The sequence below is a fragment of the Lissotriton vulgaris genome, chromosome 1_1, assembly GCF_964263255.1.
Source record: "Lissotriton vulgaris chromosome 1_1, aLisVul1.2, whole genome shotgun sequence".
In the NCBI taxonomy this organism is placed as follows: Eukaryota; Metazoa; Chordata; class Amphibia; order Caudata; family Salamandridae; genus Lissotriton; species Lissotriton vulgaris.
The window spans coordinates 29,836,057-29,857,324 of record NC_141685.1 but is presented as its reverse complement, the minus strand read 5'-3'; the positions used below and the strand labels follow the sequence as shown (position 1 = coordinate 29,857,324).

Sequence of the window (21,268 nt, the reverse complement as noted above, 5' to 3'; positions counted from 1 at the left end):
ATTCCCTCTACCCTGTGTTCCCCGAACCTGCGCCAACATCACCTTCGTTTTCAATTCCTTCGCCTTTTTCTCTACACTTTCTTTAGCCTCCAATTCCTGCCGCTCATAGTACTGAGCCATAGTTAACAAAGACGCTGGGGTCGCCGTGGCCCAGGAACTTTCACTCGACTTCAATCGTTTTGCAATCTCCGGTAGGAGATTAGCCACATACTTATCTACAAACAGATGCCGACCCGTATCGTCTGTTAAAGATTGACCACTGTAATCATGGAATGCCTCCTCAAAACGTGTAAAGAAATCTGAGACCGTTTCATCGGGTTTCTGTTTGCACGACGTTAGCATAGTCCAATCGATCTTTTTAGAGGGAACAAGCGTCTTTAACTTAATCAAGATAGCTGCCGGAAGATCTAGAATTAACTGACAAGGCTTACATGCCGGTTCCCTATCTAAATCGGCAGCATTTATTTCTTTCCATGTGCCCCCCAATATTGTTTCATCATTATTTTTACGAATCTGCCTCCACATATCAGGTGGTAAAATTAACCCAAAGAACAAATCTATATCCACAAGAGTCATCACACAAGACGAAATAGCCCCTTCCACCCCTTCATAAAATGCCGCCGGATTTTTTCGAAGATCAGGTAGAGAATTTTTCAATGCCATAACATCTGCTCTATTCCAAGGCGTGTATACCCAGTTATATACAAAATACCCTTTCGCATCCTTTGACAATTTATCATCATCTGTACCTTCCCCTTTCGGTGGAACATACAAGGGCGTGGCTTCACGCATAGGCATAACATGCAATGCAAAACTCTTATCTGAACCCCGGAGAGAACACTCCTTAATCTGCCCATTATTCTCCAATTCGGACTCCTTTTGCCTCCTTTTCCGCTCCTCCCGCAATCTGGTTGTCTCGTCTCGCAGCTGGATCAGTTGCTTGAATAGGTCGTCAACATCTGCAAGATCAAATACACCTTTAACCAAATTCTCACGATACACTGACAACGATTTAGGTTCTAACACGTCTGAAAGTTCGCGATACGCGGCAACAACTTCATCCGCCAAACTAGACAGAAAATACATTAATTCAAGATCCGACCACGCCCTTTTCTCCGCAAGCAACTCATCCTGAGAAACACATTTCTTATTCACTTTACGAGCCCAACTGCGTAAATGTGCGGACCTCTCCGTAGTAAACCTGAGAGCAGATACCCCCTTCTGTTCCGACTTATCCTGTCCATCATCCTCCGAATCTGGAGCTGGTGCCGTCGGCGAAACGTACGGAGGCGGTGACCGATCTAACAATGAAAAATCATCAATGTCATTATTAAGGACAGGATAAAGCGGTCGGCGAATAGGAAATTGACCAGTCGTTTGCAATTTACGCTCCCGTTCCTCCCTCTCTTTCTTCTCCTGAGCCTCCTTTTCCTCAAGCTGTAAAGCCTTATCCCGAGCAGCCTTGCGCTGCTCTTTGTCCGCCAAGGCAACTTCACGCTTCATACGCTCACGCACCGCTTTCTCCCACATTCGCACACAATCAAACATGTTTTGTCTAGACCTGCGTTGAAACAAACATTGCTCTACAAACTGTACTTTACGTAAATCGAATGACCCATGTAGAGGCCATTGCAATTCAGGATCGGCCTTTGTGTACTTATGCCATAATTTACTGTACATAATAGGGGGAAGGCCAAGTTTGATGTACATCTCACGATTTGGTGTTCCCTCTGGGGGAGCCGGCTGTGCTTCCGCTAACCTAATTGTGGTACCCTCTCCAAGACAGCACATCCCTCGGAGTGTGCTGAAAACAGGCATGTTCAAAAAGTATCACGAAAACGTGACACCGTACAAAATGGCACTTACAGTACTTCACACAACTGTGCCGCTCAGAGGAAAAAAACAAAGTTAGAGAAACATCTCTACATGCCTGCCTATGTGAAGTGCACTACACATATAAGTTCAAAGATCACAAAATCACAATGTTAGCTAACTCAAATCAAAACGTAAATCGTAGGACTTCGGCAAGCGTCCGAGGACTACCTTACCGATCACAAATCATAGAACTTCAGTAAGCGTCCGAAGACTACCTTACCGAACGCAAATCTTACCCAAATTCTCAAATGTCCAGATTCCAACTGCCAAGGTCTTGTAAACCAAATCAGCCAAACGGCACTTTCTCAGCAACGCAGACACTCGAAAACTCAGTCGGAGACCGGCGCCACCTGGAAGGTCAGATCGGAAGGAAAGGAAGAAACACCGTGGCAGCCAAGACTCGGGTCACTCGTGGCAGCGCGCGTCCATGGCGAGTTTCCAAGCCTTCGTCACGACCTCTCCTTCGGGCATCCGAGTCGCCGATGAGTCCCTTCGTGGTCGCCAATTTGAAGTAATCAGGGTTCCCAAGGCCTACATGCTCCGAAGATAACCCACTTACACTCAAGAACTGTTGGCACGGAAACTGTAAAAGGCAAAGAACAAGTTTATTAAGACCCCATGGGGTGGTGGTACACTCAAACAGCACCCTTCGGTAATGCAAGAGGTATCACACCGAACACCGGTGTGACCCCGATTTATATACAGTTTTGGGGCAATAAAAGATAGGCGGCACAAGTTAGAACACATTTTAAGTACATATATGGTCATGTTTTGGAATACTGCCAGCTCATTGGAGGGGGCACAACTCCGCTGGTCAGTTTGGCGCACATTCCTAAGGGCTTACTGGTCAGTTGGAACTGCGCATGTGCAGCTTGACCAGTACTAAAAATAGCCTGTTGCTGGGCAGACTGAAGTGGTCAGTGGAACGGACAACGGACTAAAGGGCACGCCGGCCACGAGGCCGCTTATGGTCTAAGATGGCCGCCGCAACATTCAAAATGGCGTTTTCATATATAGCCAAGTTAAAGGAGGACAACGTGTAGGTTCAGCTAATCGCTAACGCGGCCATGCCAATTACGACAAATTCTTCACCAGAAAGGAGACAAGCTACCGGGGACCGGTTTCTGGCATTTCAGCCTTCTTCGGCCCGGCTTGCTTGAATCCTGATGGAGCAGTGAGAAAGGGACTCATGTCTGAGTATACCCTGCCACACCTATAGTGGCCAAAAATGATTTAGAAAAGGGGGTGGTGATGAACAGAGTGTCTGAGTTAAGCAGACCACTCTTACCCAGTCCAAAGATCAGGGCTTGATCCATCACCGTTATTTATCTCACTGCCCCATCCCAGCTCAGAACCTGGCTATATGCAAATCAGTCTGTCCCTGGCCCAGTGCATCATGGGAACAGGGCAGACTAAACTACCAAGCCAATTCTTCACCAGAAAGGAGACAAGCTACCGGGGACCGGTTTCTGGCATTTCAGCCTTCTTCGGCCCGGCTTGCTTGAATCCTGATGTCATACCACAGCTACCATCCTCGTCCCCTACGAGATAACCTCCCATATAGTCAATTCCTCAGACACAAGCGGAACTGTAGTAAGAAGGAGGACTACAAAAAACAGCAGAAGAATTGAATCAAAAACTAAAGAAATTACACACCGGCAATCATATCCAAATGCAAAAAACGAGCCAAACATCAGCCAAGAGATTGCCTCCTACAAAGTACGACAAAAGAACCAATCAAAGATCTCGTCACCTGTGTGACAACGTTTTGCCCAGCCACCTATGAAGTGCAGAAACTAATAAAAAAGAACTGGCAAATACTAACTTCAGGGACCTTAAACTGGCCTAAGCCTCGGTTTGCGAACAGAAGAACAAAAAATATAAAAGATGTTCTTGTACATACGAGACCTAGAAAAACACCATTCAAGTCGACCATCAGAGATGTACATATGATGCCAGTTACTGGACACTATCCTTGTGGCACTTGTGGAGTCTGTAAATTTACTACGAGTACTAAGACCTTACAGCTGAACGACAATCTAATATGGACTCAAAGAAGCCATACAAACGGTAACTCCTCACACGTGATTTACTTAATCACTTGCCCATGTCAAAAACAGTATATTGGCATGACATGCCGAAAAGTCAAACTCCGCATAGGAGAACACCGGAGCAATGTCAGGTTAAAAAAGAATACAACAAAACTGTGCGCCCATTTTGTTGAAGCTGGCCACACATGTGATGACCTAAAGTGGACAGTACTAGAAATGCTAGAAGCAAAAGACCAAAATGCAGAAAAAGTTCTATTCAATAAAGAACAAAGATGGGTAGACCGTTTAAAGACAGATGTAATAGGAATGAATGATCACATCCCCTGGCATCAATTCTATTGACCTCATCTCCTTGAATGTAAAGAAATGCATCACTGCAGAACATTTGTCTGAAGTACATCACCTCATGGATTTTCAATGAGCATTTGCATTGACCCACGGTCCCCACCTTCCATACTAAAATAGTGAAAATGCGGATTTATTGAACCGGACAATTACTTCCCCACCTTTCACAATAGAAAAAATGTGGACTCACTGGGGTGAGCGCGCCACAACTCTGTAGTCAAACACTCCCAATGAAGTCTTTCTCTTTCTGCCAAAAGTCTCAAAAAAACGCGATTTTTTATTACATATTATGCACGATGTACTAACAAGCCCATAAGAAAGCTTTTTTAACATTTCCTTATGGTCATTCTCTATGAAAACAATTGGTCCCTCCTTTGTGTCTATGGCCAGTACAAGAGACCGGCAACACAAGACCCGCCCATAGCCGGGGGCAGAGTCAGCACAAGGCTCGCAAATTGACGCCGCATGGGTAAGAATGGCGTTTTTCAGCGTTATCTAGAGAAAGAGGTAAGAAAAACCCTAAAATTAATCAGAGACACTGTATTGTCTCCCACGTAGAGTAACTCCAGAAGCGACTCTGAGCCCCTGTGGAAGCCGATATACTGAACACATAAGGTACTGCACGGGGACATACATGGGTTTTACATGAAGTAGTGCAATTACGCCTATAAGCAATAGCCACGAACGTTTAAATTCCTAAGAATGTAATTTGAAATAATCGCCACTCAATGGGTCTGTTTTTTAATAACTTGACAGACCTAAACCCGAGGACGCACAAATATGCACTGTATGTGTGTGATCAAGACTTACACGTATAAGCTCTCCAACATGATGTGGAATTTCTGGAAAGCCTCCCTATTCATTTTGAGTCTGTGTGGGCATACCCGGGTTTTCATCACTAGACGATAATATTCATTAATGTTGATAATTCCATTATGTATTTCATGTGAATTGGTACTTTGGTTAGCCCATTTTATATACGACCCGTGATTATACAGCGTGCCCTGCAATGTCGCATAATCAGGAAATTGTGTGTGCTGCCAATAATTACATACTGTATTTAAATTGACACTGCAGTTTCTGTCAGTAACATTGATAACCCTGACAACTATTAGCTTAGGATTGAATTCCATCCTCTCCCTAGACCATGTTTGTTTCTCCTGTTCCCTCACTTCACAAGGTTAACGCTACAAATAGGTTAATTTGTGTCAAGCATAAATAATGCCTCTGTGTATATATGTCTGTCAAACCCAGCAACTATAGCAACTGATATAATAATTCTGTTGGTTTCTTTCACAGCTTGGAAAGTGCAATGTGCAACTAATACCATACACACAAAAGGTGTATGTGTTATATATATTTTCGTTTGTATGTTTTTTGTCCCCGTCCTGACGAAAGCTCCCCTGACCCTCTGTGGGCCCAGTGAGCTGAAACATGTTGACACTTTTTGAGAATGATATGGTAGCCCAGTAACTCAACTACCTCAATATCCCAATAATTTTTTAAATAATAGTGACTAGTCTTCTTTTTTCTCAGATTAAATAAAAAAAAAAAATTTCCCGACTAAGTCATTATTTTTTAAACACAACTTTTCATTTCTGGACACTTCTGCATACACCAGAAGTAGCCTCGGGTGAGGCAGGCATACCGCACGTTAATCGTTGACCCAATGACTATGCAAAGACTCCTGATGGGGCGGACAAAAAGATATACCGCTATAACAACTCCAGGATGTCTATGAGGGTTTTCGACAAAAACTAATGGTTTTTGCAGATACTAGTGTCCGTTCTCTTTTTGATTATTAGTTACTTGTTAAGGGGAAACGAATGGACTCTTTTTCCTCTTCCCTCCTCTTTGTTTGATACCATGCATTGGAAAGGGACCTACAAATTTTTTTTAGAAAAGTCAGACTGCGTGTATTCTTCGAAGGAAAAGATATTCATCCCAGACATAATAAGTCAGGCCTGAAAAATAAATCCACTTGGACTCCATCTTTGAGTCTAGTACATAAAGACATAGAGGCTTTTGAAAGATCCATTGATAAAAGCATAGAAAATCTCCTTAATCAAAAAATCTGGACTCCGTTTAACCTGAGTAGAGAAGAGAAAAGGGCATTAGAACTCCTTGAAGAAAACCAGACCCTAACAATTAAACCGGCAGACAAGGGGGGAAGTATTGTATTGATGGATAACAGAGACTACAACAACAGAATGTACAAACTCCTTAACAATAGGGACCATTACAGTAAATCAAATAGGGATGAATGGCAGACCTTAAAAGAAGAAATAGGAAGGATGCTTAGATTCGCCAAAGATGATAACGTAATATGCGAGGATGAATTTGCATTTCTAATGAACTCAGATCCCCTAATCCCAGCTCTGTATGGCCTCCCTAAAGTGCATAAAGACCATAATGATCCACCCATGAGACCGATAGTTTCATGCATAGGGTCACTTACAGAACCTTTAAGCAAGTATGTAGAGGTGTTTCTACAACCCTTGGTACAAAAACAGAAAGCATACATCAAAGACACCACCCATATGATCCAAAAAATTGAGGGTCTCACGTTTAATCCAGATACACAAGTGTTAGTGACTTTGGACATCGAAGCGCTATACACTAATATCCCTCAGGACAGTACTATTGACATTATGGAAGAAATTCTAGGAAACCAACAGGATTTATCTGAACATCACCAAACTTTCATTCTGGAATGTATCACCTTAATCTTAAAAAACAACATCTTTTTGTTCCAAGATGACCTATTCAGGAAAATCAAGGGGACCAGCATGGGGGCCACATGTGCCCCCAGTCTGGCCTGTCTATATGTCTCTAGATTTGAAGATAATCATATCTACAATCCAGATGCCCCTTTCTATGAGAACATCTCAGAATGGGGCAGATATATAGATGATATCTTCTTCATATGGACAGGAGACTCAGAGACGTTGGGAGAATTTCTTCTCTGGTTAAACCTCGCAGATCCCAACCTGAAGTTCACCTCACATATCAATAAACAACATGTAGAGTTTCTTGATATTATTATCAAACACACTGAGGGTCATCTAACTGTAGAACTCTATACAAAGCCCACTGATAGGAACACGATGTTGCACTTCCAAAGTAACCATCCTGCCTCACAGAAGAACAACATTCCTTTTGGTCAATTCCTGAGGCTTAAAAGGAATTGTACCTCTATGCAAGACTACGAAAAACATGCGGCTACCCTAAGAGAAAAATTCTTAGAGAGAGGCTATCCCAAAAGAATGATCAGACATGCCTACAAACGGGCCAAATATTTCAATAGGGATAACCTATTTTTACCTAAGGAAAAGACCCAGGATAACCAACAATCTATTATGTTTGTAACGAATTTCTCACAAGTGAGCCATAGAGTGAAAAACATTATAAATAGGAATTGGCACCTAATAAAAGATAAAACTCAAATTCCGATTGCGAAGCCCATCTTCTCATATAGAAGAAACAAAACCATTAGGAATTCTCTGGTACATACATACAGAAAAAGGTCACAAATAGCCAGCGTACCATTAATGAGACCCCATGCTAACGGGGACATACCCATGTTCAGGTTGTAGTAACTGCTCAAGCATCATCAAAGGTGACATTATAACAGTCAATGATAGACCAATGAGCATAAAAAGCTTCAAGAATTGCAGGACAAAAAATGTCATTTACTTGATTCAATGCCCTTGCCAGAAATCCTACATAGGCGAGACATCCAGAGAGATTAGATTACGCTTGAATGAACATTGATCAGCTATAAGGACTAACAAACTAGGGGCACCCCTAACTGAACATTGGCGAAACGCAGGACATCAAATTGATGATCTTAAGTGGTGCGGGCTTGAGAAAATCACAGGAACTAAGAGAGGAGGTAACCTAGATAATAAGAGAAAAAGGCGGGAACAATTTTACATGTCTTACTTTAACAGCGTAAGGTGTGGTTTAAACTCCAGAGAAGATTGGGAGAAAATAATTCTTAATTGAAGAAACATACAGTAGTATACCCCCAATAATAATTATGAATAAAAAGGGACAACATGATCTATTAGATAAACCTAATAATTCGTGCAGTAATTATGAATAGGATTTAGAAAAGATAAACACTCAAGAGCGAGGTTCCCCATCATATCCAAGGTAGCCTTTAACAGTAGAGGTGCTTCCTAGGAACAAAACTATAATCGAATGAGATGGCAAACTGATTAGACAAACAGAGTGGAACCTAAACAAATAGGAGCAATATTTCCCTAATTTACCCAGGTCTATCTAATAAATGTTATGATTCTTACTAAAGAAACCGAAACTGAGTTGTATCCATAGACAGAATATAGAAACCAAATAGAGATCTCATAGAACGGGCCAGCACAAAGTTGATAAATAGTAAGAAGATGTATTCATTCAGGTTTCAAACGAACATGTCTAAGTGTTCTGTGAATCACCCCACAGATGGGAGCGCAAGACGCAAGTCTGTGGTCCTGTATAAGCTTCAAATTAGAAATAGAGTTAAATTGTGTAAATTAAGAGCATCAGGCAAGAGAGGGACTTTTGTTATGATAGGACGCAGGGTGACACATAAGCATTGATGCATGTATGTTGGCTTCGCCCAGACCAATTAATGTGGCTTGCGCAATAATTTTTTTTCACATTATAGGTATTTCATGCGTCCCATGAGCAAAAACAAGAGGGAGTTCACCTAGTAAAAACACTACATGACTTAACATTAGGGAAAAGAACGGTAACGTTGCTACAGCGACGCGTTACCTAGCCAAAATACTATATGATCCAATATCAGGGAAAGAGCGGTAGCGTTGCCATAGCGACGCGTCACCCCCTCCTAACCAATAGAATTGACCCTAATAAGAAATTTAGCCAATCAGAGTTAGCTTGCCAAAACGGCGATTACCGTAGCTCCCACTAGAACATAGAGATATCATTCCTAAACATAACAGCGGTAATTGGGCGCCCTAAAGTAACGCGTCCTTAGAACAAAACCCCATATGCAGCTTATCTCAAATTAAACTACATTCTGTGCCCTTAACATGAGCTATAATCGCAGAGAAATAAAGAGACAGCGCTACCATAGTAACGCGTCTTTTCACTTTAAACCAATAGGCTTTTGTCCTAATAAGAAATCGAGCCAATCGGAGCGAGCTTGCTTACTCGGCGGTCGCCATGACTACCGCAACAACACAGTGACGCCGTAACCAATCGTAATAGCGGCAATTGGGCACCCAATCATCTGATATTTCCTATTTAGGCTATCGGACGTCACGGTTCCTTCATTTCCACAGAACACCGTGCGGTGAGAACAAGGACGGGCTGCCAGGAAGGAAGGAGCAGGGAGGCCGACTATAACTATATTGGTGAGTGTAATATTCACAGCGCGGACCCCTCCGGTATAGATCAGAGTAAATACAGAGACAAAACGTCTATTGAAATAGCTTGATCCTATTAGGCCCTTTACATTAATTAACTAAAAATCAAGTCAAAAGAAAACCTGACAACAGAGCTATATGCAAAAGAGTTTTATGTCCCAATTACATCAGTATAATAGTAAAGATAAGTAATTGACTAAAAATCGAGTCATAGGAAATCTCATAACAGAGCTACATGCAAAATAGTTTTATGTCTTAATTACATCAGTATAATAGTAAAAAAAGAATATATATTAAGATCTAAATACAAACAAAAGTGAGTGCATCCAAACAGAGGAATATAACTCTCAGTACGCAATCTCCTACAGATATCATCAAACAGAAGAGGAGAATCACGAAACATTTATCGTGTGTGGCAAACATCCTCACCTAATTGAAAGAGGTTTTGAGGTCTTGTTGCAACCAGTACTCCGGCTCCCACGGTGAGTGCCATGATAATGAAATTTATAATAAAACTAAGAGAGCAATAAGAAAGTTAAGTGATATATCCCACAACATCAATATTAATTCCATAGGGAGAACAGTGCCAGACGATCAATTTTATAAAACGGTGGCTCCTCCTGGCAGCTAAATACACGGCAAGAACAGAGCCTTATCAAGGTATGCTGTCCTTTAGTGAAAATAGGGTAGGAACAACTAAAAAACAAGCCTGCACATTTGTGCTTTTATACCCACAGGCATATAAGGAGGATATCAAGTCTCCTACTGCATTCTAGAATAAGCCGATCTCTAAACAGTGGAAATTGAATTAACCCACGACAATGGTATGTACCAAAGAGATCCATGACTATATACAGCCCAAACATAAAATATTATCATGCATATAATATAAATTCCTTGTTGGTATTTATATATCTTTATTTAGAGACAGAGCAACTTTGCGAATAACCACTAGCAAAGCCAAACCCACCAGTGGTCCAAGTTTTCAAAAAAGGACTTCACGTGGAACCAACTAGTTCCATCCACGTGGATAATTAATCCATTTGGATCTACAAGGTACGCATTCAATTACAGGAGGTACTAATTCTTGGTGATGGAAACTTGGGGACACCATGATGGATATAAACAGGTCCAAGGGGAAGGCAAAAGAGAGGGTAATATATATGTACTAACGATAACTGTCAAGAAGAAGATTATGTAATTTGGATAAAAGAGACACACTTTGTGCAGTGTAATTGAATAGATAGGTGTGTAGTTCATGAGAAGTAGTAGAGTACTTTAGATCGGGATGACGAAATGCAACAATAGACAGATGAATAATGTAACAGACACTATTATCTGTTTGGTAACTCTGTGTTTTATGATTTTAATTGTCTAGAATCTGTCCTGATGAAGGTGTACTAGAGAAAGCCGAAACGCCGCGTCGACCTTTTGATTCTGTGACATTTTATTCAAGACATTGTGATGATCATGTTTATTGCTAAATGTTTTTAAAGTGTATTTTAATATTTTGTAAAGTGTAATAAAATTTATATACTGTTACCAAACACATGTGGTGATATGCTTTTAATGAAAAAACCTGTTTAATATTTGTCTTAGTGTTGTAATCAGATGCACAGCAGTTGGTCCAAGATAACTGAATCAACTTTTTAAGAATCTGTCACTTTCCCGTATCTACTCCACTAACTAACATATACGTAATCGTCTTGAAAGGGATAAACAAATATACAAGTGTGTACCTTTTGCCTTAGGAATAAGTGTGTAAATCTTTTGCCTTTTCCCTGTTAATCATGCCCCTCGTGTATTGATAATTATCATAATCTTTAATGGTGATGCCCATTTGTCCAACACTAAAATAAGACACCATCCTCACTGTCCACCGACTCTGGACGTCTGTTCTTTTCTAAACATTACTTTCCCCACCGTCCCTTATGAATTAGAGTGGGGTCCTCCTATTTGTTTACACACCTGTCCTTGTCACCAGCCTCCTGGACTACGGAAACACCCTCTACGCCGGAACCACAGCCAAGCTCCAGAAAAGACTACAGCGCATACAGAACGCCTCGGCAAGACTCATCCTGGACATCCCCCGCCACAGCCACATCTCTGCCCATCTGAAAGATCTGCACTGGCTCCCCGTCAGCAAGAGAATCACATTCTGACTCCTCACCCACGCGCACAAGGCTCTCCACAACGCTGGCCCCACGTACCTTAACAACCGCCTGCACTCTACACACCAACCCGCCAGCTCCGCTCCACCAGCCTCACCCTAGCCACCATCCCACGAATCCGCAAAGCCACCGCCGGAGGAATATCCTTCTCCTACCTGGCAGCCAAGACATGGAACTCCCTCCCCACCCACCTCCGGCTGACCCAGGACCATCTCGCCTTCAGGAACAACCTTGCTGTTCGAGCAGTAGCGACCCCCCCAGCGCCTTGAGACCCTATTGGGTGAGTAGCGCGCATTGCAAATTCCTTGATTGATTGATTGATTGATTGTTGCACTCACTGGAGTGGGAATAGTAATTTTTACCCACCCCCTATCCAACGCTTTCCCTACTGTTGCACTCTCTGGAGTGGGAATAGTAATTTTTCCCCCTACGCTATCCAACACTTTCCCTACTGTTGCACTCTCTGGAGTTAGAATAGTCATTTTTACCCACCCGCTATCCAACGCTTTCCCTACTGTTGTACTCTCTGGAGTGGGAATAGTAATTTTCCCCCTACGCTATCCATAGCTTTCCCTACTATTGCACCCTCTGGAGGTGGAATAGTAATTTTTACCCTTACGCTATCCAACGCTTTCCCTACTGTTGCACTCACTGAAGTGGGAATAGTATTTTTACCCCTACGCTATCCAACGCTTTCCCTACTGTTGCACCCTCTGGAGTTAGAATAGTAATTTTTACCCACCCGCTATCCAACGCTTTCCCTACTGTTGCACTCTCTGGAGTGGGAATAGTAATTTTCCCCCTACACTATCCATAGCTTTCCCTACTATTGCACCCTCTGGAGGTGGAATAGTAATTTTTACCCTTACACTATCCAACGCTTTCCCTACTGTTGCACTCACTGAAGTGGGAATAGTAATTTTTACCCTCCCGTTATCCAATGCTTTCCCTACTGTTGCACTCTCTGGAGTGGGAATAGTAATTTTTACCCCTACACTATCCAATGTTTTCCCTACTGTTGCACTCTCTGGAGTTGGAATAGTAATTTTTACCCCTATGCTATCCAACGCTTTCTCTAGTGTTACACCCTCTCGAGTTGGAATAGTAATTTTTATCCCTTCACTATCCAACGCTTTCCCTACTGTTGCACACTCTGGAGTTGGAATAGTAATTTTTACCCTTACGCTATCCAATGCTTTCCCTACTGTTACACCCTTGCACACCTACATACTTGGTTTTCTGTTATCTCTACTGAGTTATTATTCTTTTCTCCTCCTATTCCATTTGCAGCCCAATCAGTAGAATTCACAGCCATGTTAGGAGTAGGATTCAAATGCATATCTATGAATAATACCCATTCAGATTCAGTTACTGTTGCTGAAGTAGATTTCCTACTAGATCTACTCAGTTGTTTAATAGAATCCAGAAGCCTCTTGACTTACTCCTTTTGCAAGCATATAGAGCTTTTGCCCACAACTATTGCTTTTCTTGCATTTTGTCCTGCCAGACCATTTTCCTTACTCCTGTATTTATGTTTTTAAGTTTTACTCTGTAAATAAATTAACTTCGAACTTTTTTACCAATCTCAGGATTCTGTTACGTCCTTTTTTTAATTGATGTCTTTCAAACTACATTTTCACCAATGAACATGCAGTTTTTTTCCTCCACTGACCTTTATTAGCATATTATTGAGATTGTAGTAATTAATTGCTTTGTGAAGAGAGACCATTTTTCGACAGCATTCGAATAGTCTCCTTCGAAGTGAAAATCCACAATTGCCTGCACAGTGTTTGTAATAGAATCTTTGGTGTTATCTGACCAATAAAGTTTTTAAATAATTTACTGTTGTTATTTCTCCTGGAAGTGTCGTATAGTTTTCAAATCTTAGGCCATTTAGGTTTAACTCAATTATTTGTTGATCGTCGTCTTTTATATATATTCCCTCTATCCGATAAGAAAACATTTTATGAAATAGATTCAACAATGCTATGGCATAATCTATTCTAGCACTATGATCCCCTGCTTGAAAAGTCCATGCTTTTGGCGAATCTTGAGGAAATCGCCCATTTTGCACTCTTAGACCGATGGTTTCTAATTCTTATACAAGAGTCTTGCCAATGTTTTCATTTTTTTGTTCCCTCATACCCATTGTTGATGAAAAACCTGGAATTGACCATAAGTAATTTTGCCGTTGTGTTTCAACATCTCTATCGTAAGACCATAGCATATTCATGTTATAATCACCAGTAATAATAATCTCAGGTTGGGTGTCATTGTCCAGTTGCTGCAATATCATAATTATCAAATAGGCCGCCATTATTCTTCGTAATTATATACGTTGATTACTACAAGAGATTTAATTATATTTTGTTCCTTGTATCGTATTTTGACAATTAGATAATCCTTTTGACTTGGGACATCAATTTCACTTTTCATTTTTAGCTCAGTTGATATAAAAATAGCCAAACCCCCACACGGTCTGCCATAGTTACTTGTTCTCTTAGCTAATGAGTAATAACCCTATACCTTTCCAATCTAAAAGGAACTAAAGCCCAAGGGGCCTATTAGGATGCCGGGAGGACTTTGTCCACCCGCCATCCTAGCGGGGTTTGGGACCGCCCGCCATAAGGGCGGGGGTCCCAGGGGTGGTATTAGGATGTGCCCGCCACAGTGGCGGGCACATCCTGTATTTTTAGCATTGTGGCGGGCGGTGCTCTCTGCACCGCCAGCCACAATGCTAAAAATGCTTTCAGCATTTGCATAATCAAAGCGGCAGGTACCGCACGGTACCTGGCGCTTTGAATATGCAAATGCAGGGGGGTACCACAGGTACCCCCGTGTGTACCCCGCTACTGTCCTTCACTCTGGGGGCCCACAGGGGGCCACCCAGAGTGAAGTCTGCATGCCTTTCCGTGGCGGCATTGCCACCACGGAAAGGCATTGAATTTTGGGCATCATAATATGGATGGCGGTGTCTGATAGACACCGCCACCATATTATTCCTTTTCCGACCCGGCGCAAGGCGACTGGGCGGAAAAGCAGCGGACGGTCTTTTCGTCAGTCAAGGGAATACGGGTGATGATGGCGGGCAGATTGCCCCCGCCAGGCTGGCGGTGGCCACCTCCAGCCTGGCGGGGGCAATCCACCCGCCATCATAATGGGCCCCCAAGTCTCTTGTAAACAAATTATTTGAAAACAGCACAAAGTAGCTAGTTGGTTATTCTGAATCTTTGCTTGAACACCATTTATATTCCACAAACATAATCTGACACTTTCATTCATAATTGTTGGCCCTCTTAAAGGAACTTCAGATTGTAGATGTCAATCCTGCCTGACAATATGGAGGGCTGCTGTTAGCCAATCTAATTTGACAGTGTCAAATAATAGGTCCGCTATTTTTTCCTCTAATGATTTTAAAAGATGCCCGTTGGCCATACCTGTGGGTTTTTTAATATTGAGTATTTCTTATTATTCTCGGTTCTCATTGGTTATGATTTTGTAATTTTGTTGAAACAAAAGGGCTAGGATAGGAAGGGGAGTTCTTATTTTTATTCCCCAGTCCTGAAAGAGATTATGTTCTTGCATAATAAGGCTGGTGGCAGTAGAAGATGTCTAAATTACTAATGTTGATTTGCGATTATTCTTGATTGTGAGGAATTCAATGGATTCTATGTTGGTACATTTAATTTTCTTTAATGAGGGTACTGCATTACCCAATTTTAATATGTTACCACGAGTCAAGATATCATTATTACCCCTAGATTTATATTCCGGCGTAGAAATTACCTGCACCACTCCTTCTTTTTGATCTGGGTTATTAAATTTAATTTATTGCAGGCTATTTTCACCTTGAGCATGTTCAATTAACCTTCCATTATGATTACTAACAGTTTGAGACCATGATTGTCGATGTTTATGTAACTGCTTCATTTCGATTCCCAGATATTGTGGTAATTTAATATCCTTCAGGTTTTTAACAAACCTCTATTTGTTTCGTCCCCTCTGATACTCTCACTCTTTGCTCTATTTGTTTCCAATTGTGATGGCTTATTCTCCACCTGTTTATTACATTCCTCCACTTGCAGCATTTCTAAGGACTGAATGTTCCCATTCTCTATCAGCTTGCTTGTTTAGGCATTTATTTTTCATAACTGCTTGTACCTCCGATAGATCTTTATTAAATAGAGGGTAAAAGGGTTTTGATGGAGACATTTGTTTACCCCCACCTTCACAATATGATATGTGGTCATGGTTGTTTCCAGTGTTCAATCTCACTATATCTGATGCATTTGTATTTTTTTTAATACTTTTAGGAGCTTTATTTCTTGCTTTCCGTTGTTTTTTCCTCTGTCTTTTTGATAGTTAAACTTCCGAAGCTGCATCTGTCATTGTTGATTGTGTTGAGCATAGGTTTAGCACTTCTTGATCTTTTGTTTTATCATCTATTTTTTCTTTAACAACAACAGTATTGTCTGCACATTTTATTGTATCTTTAGAGGGGCAGTCGGTCTTGATGGGTTGAATTCCCACATTTGGAAAATTCCCTCTTACATCGTCAATTATTGTTTTTAAAATATCCGGAATGGTAGCCAGTTTGTTAATTAGTGGGGCCCAACTACACTCTGCATACGTAGAGATTGGCTGAGAAGTGCCCTTACTATTAGATTATTTTGCGTTGTTATTTTCTGCTCAGTTCTGGCCACAGAGGATGCCGTAGCGCACAAGAGAACTATTTGGACCTCCTTTTTGTTGGACTGATATGTTAAAGCTTCCAGAGTTAATTGTGAGGTTTTGAAGAATAAATCCCAAATTGCTCCTGCGTTCCCTCTTCCTGGTACCTGAGTACCTGGGCTATGGTGTTGCCCATTAATGAATGATAGGTCCTTATACTCCTCTGTTTGTGTTCCTTGAAAATCATGTCCCTCGTCACAAGAATTAATGAATTGTGGACTACTATTCAAAACGTCTTTTAGATACGGAGTACTCCAATGCTGCAGAGTTTCTGGGTTGCTGTTGTATTCGTCATTAATAATTTGACATCCGTTATTTTGATTACATTTTGGCTGGTCCTGTTTTTTAACTGAATTTATTTTAGACAGAGTAAGATCCGATTTCAGTGGGGTATTGGCTTCCCTTATGATTTTCACCCCACCATTTAGTTCATTTGGAGCTTCTTGCTCTTGTTGAGCTATTTGGCCCAAATTAGATGGTTCCCCTATCCCGTTAGCTTTTCTGATTTTTACTTTCACTTCTATTGGCATTGGCTGCCTAGTTGGTAGTAATTGCTGAGTATCTCCCATTGTTAGATTTGTGAATTTTGGGTCCTCTTGTTGTGAACGACCAGTAAGTGGAAGAGTTAACATCTCGAGTTCCGTTATTTGACCCCAATGGTTGACTTGGTCCATAGTTGAATTTGACATTTGTTCGACTTCAGCTTCAGACTCAGGGTGGCCTGGTTCTCTTACTTCTTGCTTAGGGGATATAATATGTGTTCTAGGGGATATAATATGTGTTCAACTCAGTGGTTTAATTGGAGTTTGAAGATCACATGGGTTAGTTAGCAATTTTAGCATAGCACCAGTTGGATCTTTCATAAAATCAAACTTTAACAGCGACTTTCCCAGTTTCCCAAATGTATGGACCTTAGATGATTTAAAGGACTGTATGTCACCTGACTGTTTTATTTTAAACGTATCTAGTATTAGTGTTTGTTGTATTTTTCTTTTCCTTTCGATAGGAGGGAAAGGTGACCGCTCCTTTCCTGACCTCATAATACACCCTCTAAGGTGAAGAAGTCTTGCTTCTTTCAGAGAATCAAACGGGCCAGTGACAAGACCAAAGGGTGCTTTTATAGGACAAAAACACCACCAAATACCTCCAAGGGAAATCACCCCCCAAGCACACCTCAGTACAGAATCCGTTGGTACTGCTGGTTACTTACTTCATTATTTAATTAACCGATTAATTAACATCTGGGCTCCGGGTAGGGCTGTAGTCTAGGCATGCAGAGTAATTCAGGGGTCGAGGGGTGCTTCAAGAGGGTCACAGTCTATTGTCACTTTCCCCTTTGCATAACTTCTCAGATTTTGTATTACAGACTTATTACAGACTCCAAAGGCTCAGCGACTTACGGACCGATCAACCTTAGCTACTCGACACATGCCACACACCTCTTGCAACTTGTCACTCACCACACACTGTTCATTGCTTGTTCGTTGCTATTCATTGCTGTCAAGAGTACAAGGGAGAATGCTGCCAATCGTTTAGGAGCAAGAGCGGGATCCAGAGCCAGTCCCACTACAGACGGCAGATGTAGGCACTTCACTCCACTCCTCGGCTCAGCTCTGCTCAGCTCTGCTCAATGCTTAGTAAATACATAAAATCAGGCAGCAGGCCAAGGCTCCTCTGTGCCCTCTGTGCTCCTCTGTTCTCCTCTGTGCCTCTGTGTCCTGCTGCAGCCGCCGCACCAGCAGCACCGCAATCCAAGGCTCCTTTGACCCCTGCAGCGGCCGCTGCACGAGCGGCACTAGCAGCGCCTTAGCACCGTGGTGCTGGCAGCGGGTGTTTCTGCCCCCCCAGTTGATCTGTAGAACTTAAAGCACCCGTATAACAGGACGCGGGTGAAGCAGGAGAAACCTTCGGGAGCGGAAACTGGTCACAAAACAAACTCGGGCAGTCGTCCCAGGCTCTGCTCCGCTTGCTCACGAACTCCTCCTCAGCTCGGCCCCTCAGCTCTATTTGCACTCAATGCCGAATCACAGGCCGACAACGACTGTGGACACCAACAGAGGGAAGAATTGTGTTTTTCCCCCCGTTAGTAAAGAAAACAGCATAAGTATTGGCTGCTTCTGCTGCACCCAGAGTCTTATGCGTCTTTGCAGTCTAATTTTTCTGTCTGGAAAATAATTGTGTCCTGGTTTTCTGCACCCAGTAAATTCAGGTGCAGAAAAACCGAACAACTGATAATCTGGTGGAATAAAATGAACACATGAAAGTACGGCTTCATTTCATTGCCCTTGATTCATACTCTGGACCATAGTTGAGGGATTGGTCTAGGCATATTCTTCGCAGCACATAATAGAGTTGCTTGAGGCAGAGGCCAAATCTCAAGTCTGGAAACCAGATACAAGTAGGTGGTAACTCAGGGCAGGGGAAAACACCTGTTGTCCGAGGATGAGTAATTACCGTCCCAGAAATCTACATTACAAATTAATTAATAGTATATATTTTTTAATATCTGTTTGGCGCCAGTCCATATGACTTTAATATCTGCCTTTGGGATTCTATGTTACAACTCCATAGGGTACATGTATCCTTTGTCAGCTTAATAAAATGTTGAAAATTCTACAAATCCTCACTCCTACATCCAAGTACTCTCATGCTACCATTCTACACTCTGCTCTGTCTGAAAAACAGCTCAACATTTTCAAAATTCTGCATTGATTTGGCTTGTAAATTATATTTTTGGAAATGTACATGTATTAACTATTTAATTTTAATACTATAGGTGATTGAAATTACGGACGAAGAAACTGAATGTCAGTGCCATAAGAAGGATTATTTTGAAAAACTGAAGGACATCCAGCATTCTCCGTTTAAACAATTTCCCAAAATCTAGGTGTGGCGAGGAAAGTACTATACCTGTGAGTGAAGTCTCTAATTCTGCATTTCATTAACCCAGAGCAAGCAATATCTGTGCACACAGCATCAGAAATAATGTAGAAAGACCACTTCAGCATTCAGCAGACAATTTGCCTCAGCATCACAGAATAACGTTAATCTAAAGCATTATGTAATTCCAGAGAGGAAGCACACACTGCATAAAAGAAAGTTATAACAAAAGGTATCTTCTGCATACCATCAAAGAAAAGACCCTGAAAGAAGACTCTGAAGCTGACACGTTAACAAGCTAAAGATTGGAAAATCACCTTTGTTCAAACATCATTTTTAACCAGTTACGCAGGTTTGAGACTATCTGACTCTGGGTAGAACACCAAGACCCACTCTGCTCACTCTTGGGAAAACCTTAAAAATTCACCACTTTATTGTGTTCATGACCATCTCAGATTGTTTCCTTTTTATTGTGTACTGTTCTGTAATTCTATGTAATTCTGCTAAACCTATCTACGGCTCACCTCAGCTTCAGGACTGTCTGCATGCGCCATGAGACTCCCTTGGATGTGATATGTGCGCAATACAAATGTCCAGACTAGACTAGACTATGTAAATCGCCTCAACATTATCTGCTGTGCATAAGTGATATGTAAAACTGTTAAAGATAAAAATGGATTAAAGGAGCACCGTTGCGCTATAGGTAATGTAAATAAATCCTCGTCTTCAGAACTACAAACCTAAACCTTACACCAAACATAGAAAGGGTAAAAGGAACTGATGTTCTGCGACTAATGATCCACAATAGTACTGTGCACATTCTAACGCCCTCAGTTACTGCCATTACGTCAGTGCAAAAAGGTACTTATCAGTTTAATCATTAAATATCAGACCAACACCTTATTACTGCATTGCTAAGAACCTATACAAATAGATTGGAGAAAAACTTCGGTCAAAAAACAATTTGCTGCCGGAGAGGCTATTACCTAAAGACTATTATCTGCTAGAACAATTTCAACAGGTGTTACAGGGCTGCTTCCAGACATATTTTGCTCAATTCAAGTGTTAAGAAGATTACACATAATTTCTTTTAGAGATAAATGCTGAACATTATCTAAACAAGCCCGACTCTAAAATCAGGTTCGCTCTAACCGTGGCATATAAGCAAGAGAAAACGAAACATAGAGATATTAACTCTAGGTATACACCTTATAAAAACACGGACTGTGAGAACAAATTCAGTGTTCAAACCCGCCTCAATCAAGGCAAAATAACCGAAGTTAGGGAAAAAAGTTACCTGTGCCAAATAAGATACAGCCATAAATCTTATCTCACAGAATTTGACAGAATGCACACTGGAGGAATACTCTCTCAGTGCAAAGTATGCCAAAAAAGTTTCAGGCGTAAATCTTATCTCACTGAGCATATGAGAATCCACACTGGGGAAAGCCATTCTCCGTGCAAAGTATGCCAAAAAGTTTTCAGGCGTAAATCTTATCTCTCTGAGCATATGAGAATCCACACTGGGGAAAAACCTTATCAGTGCTCTAAATGCCAGAAAAGGTTTAGTATCAAGCTGACTCTACATCGACATGCATTAACCCACTCTGTGGAAAAGCCATATCACTGCTCTGAATGTCAGAAAAGGTTTTATACCAAACAAAGTCTTTCTCGACATGTAATAACCCACTCTGGCAAAAAACCTTACCAGTGCTCTGAATGCCAGAAATCGTTCATTCACAAAAGCAATCTCACTCTGCATAGCAGAATCCACACTGGGGATAAACCTTACCAGTGCTCTGAATGCGAGAAATCTTTC

The 21,268-nt window shown here is 41.5% G+C and overlaps 1 long non-coding RNA gene across 1 annotated transcript in view; it reads left to right on the top strand.

Annotated features, from left to right (window-relative positions):
• Nucleotides 1-20,876, top strand: part of LOC147737043 (uncharacterized) — a 154,971-nt gene extending 134,095 nt beyond the window's left edge. The window contains exon 3 of the long non-coding RNA XR_015309315.1: nucleotides 19,346-20,876. This is a non-coding gene — a long non-coding RNA (uncharacterized LOC147737043). The remainder of the gene's footprint in view (nucleotides 1-19,345) is intronic.
• Nucleotides 20,877-21,268: the final 392 nt, after the last annotated feature.